This window comes from Silurus aristotelis, assembly GCF_946808225.1.
Source record: "Silurus aristotelis genome assembly, chromosome: 7".
Taxonomy (NCBI): domain Eukaryota; kingdom Metazoa; phylum Chordata; class Actinopteri; order Siluriformes; family Siluridae; genus Silurus; species Silurus aristotelis.
This window is the reverse complement of record NC_139580.1, coordinates 13,614,965-13,622,767: the sequence shown is the minus strand read 5'-3', so window position 1 is coordinate 13,622,767 and position 7,803 is coordinate 13,614,965.

Genomic DNA, 7,803 nt, shown 5'->3' with positions numbered 1-7,803 from the left:
CAAATAGAGCATTTAAGAACAAGGACAAAAAAATTCATAATTATTGTTGAAGCCTTAACAAGTGGTGTGCTGAAAGTTTGAAGAATCGTGTTATTGCATTAGGGGACAGCTTCGGTCACAAACAAATAAATGGGCTTGGTCAAATCTATAAATGGAAGAGTGGGAGAACAGTGTGAGACCAGACCTTTGGATGAAGGTTGAGTGGGGTCGAGTTGCATGCGGACATCTTCTCTTTGCACACCCTTTGCAAAACATTGGCACATTGTCAGGAGACTCAGGCAATGAATCTACTGCACTGACACGATCCAACAACCGCATGGCATTTGAGATCACTGGTGCTCTCTGACTGTCAAACATTTAGCCAAGCCATTGTTTAGGAAACAAGAGCTGAGTGTGAGACAAAAGAAACAACAGACATTGTCCTTCAATACAGTAGAAAGAGACACAACAGTAAGCCACCATGTTTTGTTTAATTATTTTCAATGAATACACATTCATATACCTGGCATGAATATCAGTAAAGTGTCAGTTTAATAAGAATAACACCCTTTAGAGTTAATTTTGTTTACAAAGGCATATTCATTTGAGTGACAAACTATCTGCATGGCTATAAATCATTGGTAGGACTTTCTGTTGACTGAAATGTTTTTAGTATCCTCAGTACCAACTATCATCACTAATTCTATTTCCAAATTAAAATCCAGCAGCCAAACATTGTTTCAGAAATCAGGTCATGTTACCAAATGCAATATGCAATTCCATTGTATACAGAAAAGGGCACAGACTGTCAATGCAGAATAGGAAAAACCCTTTGCTGAAGGTTTGGGAAAATGATGAATAAATATGAATAGTACATTTATAGTACATTTATCCAAGGTTACATCTTTAGCAATCATCCTTTACAGTGGAATGTGAAAATACAGGTTGTCTACAAAGTCTCTATACATGTGGGGATTTAAATATGCAAGCATTCTATTAATTGTGCCTTCATAAGTGGAGATTCTCAACATGCTCAGTTTTACCCTTTACCAGTTTTGCCCTTATAGAATTTATTAATAGGTTTGACAACAGTGTGGTGTGGAATGTGCTTTGCAACAATTAACCACTTCAAGTAAAAAGAATTTGAATTGTATATATTGTATATATTGTATATATATATATAATTTATTTATTTTGCCAAAGGCACTGTTGAAGGTATGTATATATATATATATATATATATATATATATATATATATATATATATATATATATATATATATATATATATATATATATATATACACATACATACATACACACACACACACACACACACACACACACACACACCGTATTTTCCAGACTATTAAGCATGTCCAAATATAAGCCGCACCCACTGAATTTTACAAAGATTTTTATTTTGAACATAAATACGCCGCACCTGTCTATAAGCCGCAGGTTTCTACATTGCAACTAATGAACTTTAGACAGGTTTAACGAAAGACAGTGTCTGTTACATGGCTTGTATCTAAACAGTAGCCTACCAAGAAAGTCATTGTTCACTGTCTTCCTCCTTCCTTTCACAACTATTTCTCTCTGGAGTTTATCTTTTGGCATCGTCGTGCGTTTAAAAATTACCATCGGTGAAGCTTTTCTCCCGATGCTGTGCAGCTCAGAACACAGGTGAAGTGCGTTTTTTTATGCCCGGTCATCATCCATATTTATGATGTGGTGCGGCCCGATTCAGTGGGAGCGCATCTGATTTAATATAAAGAGTTTCATTGGTTCACCTGAACCCGTTCGGCAATTTCATTGGTCTAATGTTATGGGGCTCAGTTTTTTTGGCTTGAAATTTGTGAAAGCGGGAAAAAACCAGGAAAAATCCATAAATTAGCTGCTTCGTCGTCTAAGCCGCGGGGTTCAAAGAGTGGGGAAAAAGTAGCAGCTTATAGTCCGGAAAATACTGTGTATACTGCATCAGGATGGTCTCTTCCAGACAAAGATTTCAAAGCAGACTGGGGTTTTAAGATGTGCTTTTCAAGCTATATTGAAGAAGCACAAGTAAGCATGCAATTTTGAGGACTGTAGACACAGTGATTGACCAAATAAACTTATTGCAGTGTATAAAGGCTCATCATACTTACTTTCCTTTAACACTGCAAGGAAACTTATTGCAGTGTATAAAGGCTCATCATACTTACTTTCCTTTAACACTGGCAGATGTCCAGCAGTGCTGTCAGCAAAGAACTGTTGGAAACCAGTGGGACCCAGGTACCTGGAGAAGTCTGGACAGTAGTGGTCTCCATAGAAGAAATACAGTTAAAAAGCTAAACCTCAGACAAGGAAACAAGGCTTAAAAGCTTAACTATTCACTTAAAAAATAGAAACTGGAGTGTGGAAAAAGGCAGCAGGTGATCTGAAATGATGAGTCAAAATATTGACATATTAAGCTGTAGCAAAAAATAAGTTGTTTGCCAAAGGGCTGGAGAGTGGTACAGTAACAAGTGTCTGCAGGTACTGTAACAGTGAACCATAGTGGAAATTTCCTGGCTACATTTTTGTCTACATTTCTGCAAATGTAGTTGGAGATTTGGTCAGGATAAATGGGGTCCTCAATGCTGAGAAATGCAGGCAGATGATTATCCATTAGGTGGGTGTCTGATTGACCCCAAAGGACCACTGTCATTAAGAACTATCTTCAGAGTAGAACAGAACAGAGTCATCTTCTTCTTTTGGCTTCTCCCATTAGGGTTCGCCACAGCGGATCATCCGTCTCCATACCCCCCTGTCCTCTACATCTGCCCCTTTCAAACCAACTATCTGCATGTCTTCCCTCACCACATCCATAAACCTTGTCCTTGGTCTTCCTTTTTTCCTCCTTTCTGGTGGCTCCATCCTCAGCATTCTCCTACTGATATACCCCATGTCCCTCCTCTGCACATGTCCAAACCATCTCAATCTCGCCTCCCTCATCTTGTCTCCATAATGTCCTACATGTGCTGTCCCTCTGATAAACTAAATTCTAATCCTGTCCATCCTCGTCACATACAACGAAAACCTCAACATCTTCAGCTCTGCTACCTCCAGCTCCACCTCCTGTCTTTTACTAAATGTTAGAAATGTTCATAGTACATATATATTCATCTGTATATTATGTTCATAGTACATATATATTCATCTGTAAATTACTGTTTATAGTTCTATAATACCATTTTATTTTATTTATTTAACTCGTAAACACTGTATATCCTGCACGTGTTGCTATCGCACTCTGGATAGACCCAAACTGCATTTCGTTGCCTTGTACTTGTACATGTGTAATGACAATAAAGTTGAATCTAATCTAATCTAATCTAATCTAATATATTTTAATCTAAATGCCACTGTCTCTTAACCATACAACATCGCAGGTCTCACCAGAGTATGGGACATAATTGTTATCTTTTTTTTAAAGCATTCTTACTTTACAGCATTTTTTCACAAGTGCCTAAAACTTTTATATAAACTAATATATGATGAAAAAAGTTGGAAGATATCTAGCTCAAAAGTATTTATTTGCCCTTTGTGTGGAGACTTTCACCACACGCTGTGGTGTATCTTAAAGAACTTCTTTACTTAGGTGTCAGTGTGCAGCTGTGAATGAGCACTACACTTCAAAACCTCTAGAAAAAACTTTGTATTTTTCATGTAAAAAATTTAAATCTCCAAAACCTCTCAAAAATGCCATGTTCAGTTAATGAATTTGTCTAATATATAAATTATAGGTACAATTTTGATTTCCCCATTTAATTGCCTGTGAAAGACACACTTATTACCCACATTAACTACATCACTAGTAAATCCTTTATTCTCTTGTGTTGTTTTTCTGCAAAAATGCTGTAATATTTCAAATACAAGTTACAGAATTTGTTTATCTGCAATTATAAACTCCATTTATCCTAGTTGTACAGGTACAGTTGTACAGGTCTACTGTAATTCAGAACATTTTCAGATGAACCGAATGTGCATGTTATGGCTAACACCAGATAACATGTTAGCTACATGTAGTATCCTGAATAAAGATTTCAGTGTGAACAGTGACTGAAAGGAAAATTCACAGTCTTGGGATATGTGTTAATAAGTTTCTCTTTGTATTGGAACAGTATTAAGATTCATACTTTTTGGTTCTTTCATAGGCTTATAATCATAAATTTGAAGCAACCTTTAAAGTGCAGGAGACATTAATCTGTAAATGTAAATAATTTTTCACATCTCAGAAATGTAAAATACACAGTGTCTGAAATAAGATTTGATGCAGCACTGTAATGAATCTATGGCTGCCAATGTGTGTGATTTCTTACTGTGTCACATTCTCATTCCCAATTCAATCTCTTGTGATCACAGTCTTATCATGGTTTAAAATACAAAATGATATCAGAAGATCCTTTTCGATATATATGATTAATTTGCATTTCTTCAAGTTTAATAATATTTACCTCTTCTGAATTGCCCAATATTCTTGTCTGACCTCACTTGTCTTAGCTACAGGTTAATTACTGATCAAATAAGACTAGGCATGTTAGTTAGATAGATGAGAATCATTTATAAACGTCAGGATAGGGGCAGATATTTTTCCCTGTGCAGTTTGTGCACATGACTTATCACAGGCTGAAAAAGCAGTCCTGCCTACTGAGGCCTGGATTGGTTTGAAGCCCTGACAAGTGTTCCTTTCATGAGACAGTTAGTCATTTTTACACCCACTGCAACATCGGATTAAATGTTCGGTCAGATATGTGGATCAGCTCCCAGTATGTGGTATGTGGAAGCGGAAGGATCAAGGTTTCCCTCTACTGTTAAAAAGGGTTTTATAAGAAGACTTAGTGAAAGACAGTTGCTTTAAATAGTTAAAGAGGAACTAAGTTCCATGTGCTGTTATGTAATTTAATCATATAGGACATTAGCTATTGTATGATGTCCTTTTTACCAACTGCTTTATGTTACTCCAAATGTTTTTGATAAGATTTAGATCAGGGCTCAGACTGACTCTGTCTCGTTTTGAAGCAGTTTCTTCTTTTAGATTGAGCTGGAGTAAAATATTTTTTCATATTCTTTTATAACAAAGGCCCACAGGGTTTGACGAAATAGTTTAGTATTTTGAAGCTATCAATAATTATGTCCACGTTGATTGGAGCCCCAGTCAACAGTCCATTGTCAGTGGCAGGATGTTGTCACTACCCATGTGTCACCATGGGTGTTCTTGTTTTTTATGGAGCAAAAAAAACAACTTTGGAGCCCAGACATGTGATCAGTACTTGCACAGACATTCAGATATTGCACAGATAGTATTCCTGTAACTCATTCACTGTTGCCATTAGTGACTCTGACTAAATTTATTTATTAATCACAAAAAACATTTTTTATTGTAAGTGTAAAAACTTTGAAATTCAGTGTATATTCAACCAAGCAACTAGTTGTGGGTGATACCCACACATTTACCATAATCGCTCATCAGAGTTGATATGTAAAAAAAGTTTCTAATGGAAAAATGTTCAAACATGTTAAAGTACCTAGTTATACATTTTTAGCACAATTCTATGCTTTTTATAAGCTGTAGAAAAAGCAGGAAATAGGATTCAGAACAATGAATAGGAAAAGTCAAGTCAAGTCAAGTTTATTTCTATAGTGCTTTTTACAACGAACATTCTTTACAGAATGTAATAGTTAAGGTGAACAATGTGTATTTATCCCTGATGAGCATTGCCATGGCGACTGTGGCAAGGAAAAACTCCCTTAGATGTTATGAGGAAGAAACCTTTAGAGGAACCAGACTCAAAAACGAACCATCCTCATTTGGGTGACATCAAGAGTGTGATTATAGTCTTTAAAACAATACAAAACACCGGAGAGCACTGGAGTGTAAGATTATGAGTAATGTCCTTTCTACAGTCTTATACAGTCATTTAAGGTTATGGAACCAGGAGCTACTGAGCAATTCATAAAATAGCTCAACATTTGAGATCTAACACCAGCTTTTCCATGCCAGAGCCTTTAAACACTCAAATCAGTCTTACATGAAGTAAAATCCAAATGGTGCTGGTTCGTCTCTAGATGGTTCGGGATGTTTGAGGGGTCAGCATCTGCTTCTTTAAAGGTCCATAATCTTTATGAGGTGGGACACGACTGGAGCTGGGGCAACCTCAGGATGCCTCGGGATGGGTAGAGAAAGAGCAGCAGTGAAGAGGAATTAGCGTAGCAGCTGTTCATTATATTAACAAGCACAAGTTGATAATGTGCATGTGATCAGATGTTCTGGAGCACAAGGTTATGATATGTGATGTGTGTTATGTGTAGGCTTTGCTAAAAAGATACGTTTTTCATCTGCACTTAAACTCTGAGAGGTTGTCTGAGCCACGAACACTGTCAGGAAAACTATTCCAAAGTTTAGCAGCTAAATATGAGAATGCTGTACCACCTTTAGTGGACTTTACTATTCTAGGAACTACCCACATAGCAATTTTTCTCTGGCCCAGCTCCGGCCCACAAAACCAGCTTTTGCGTGGCCCACATAACACAATGAATTAAGGTACTAGTGTGGACCAGGTCTGGATTCCAGACAAGGGCCACAAGTTAAATACCCATAACTGGTCCTGAATTGGGCCAGGTCAAAATATGACATTGGAACCAAAATACAACCATAAGTAAACCATATCAACAGCAGAAAGTCCGAAACTTAGCCACACCTGAGCATAATCCATAGGTTAACTAAACCTGGCAGCCAAAATATGGGCCATAAATGGGCCATGACAGAGCCATTGCTCCCCCACCTGTATGACCATAGCTGGCACTATTGTGGTCCTATACACTGGACCAGATAGGTTCCACATGTCAGCCTTAACAAAACCATAACCAGGCCACTTGATCCACACCCCTCCCAAATGAATAGTCACAAAAACGACAGTATTCTGAGCAAATATTTTAATATATTTAACATCAAAACATTGAAACCTGACATATACACTTGTACAAACAACTCTATAAAATACCACCCCGTCAGTTCTGCAATTAAAATAAAAGCAAAAATAAAACAAGTAGAAGTTCTCCACTATGTTTTTGTTCATGAAGTTAAATGTAACACTTGATCATCCCTGTTTCTGGTCAGGAACAAGATTTACTGTACCTTTAACACTTGAACGTCCATGTTTCTGGTCATTAACAAGTTTCACACTATGTATAACACTTGAACGTCCATGTTTCTGGTCAGGAACAAGATTTTTTTGGAATATGACGCTAAAACGTCCATGTTTCTGCTCCTTCTGGAATTGCTCCTATTATTGTACTTGAAACCTTTTCCATATCGTGTCTTTACTGAAGCCTTTTGTTCTTCCTCCTAAAAAAAAAAAAAATACAGATTATTAAAAAGTTTTAATAGACTATAATGAAAATGAAATACCAGAAAAAGAGAAGTAAAGAGAAGCACTCGTTTAAGTGCATGCTGGTTTCATTTTTTTTTTTTTTGCCGTCGTCCGTTTATTCAGACACGTACAGGTGTATTTTTTTTTATTTCACCCCCCGTTTGCATCAAAGGACACCGAGAGCACGTGAATGCATCGATTGATCATTAAGTCCACATGTGACTGTGGCTAAATTTAAAAAGAATATAATATTTGTTTATTGATATATATGTATGTTCTCACTTACCAACTCTGCTGATTTTCCCGGGTTCAGCGCGAGCGGCTGTTTCCGAGCAACACCGCGTCCGCCCACCTTTTTCAACATACACTTCCTGGAGTATTTTCATTCACTTTTCCTCGTTGGAGATTTGTTGCTTAAAGCGTTATAAGC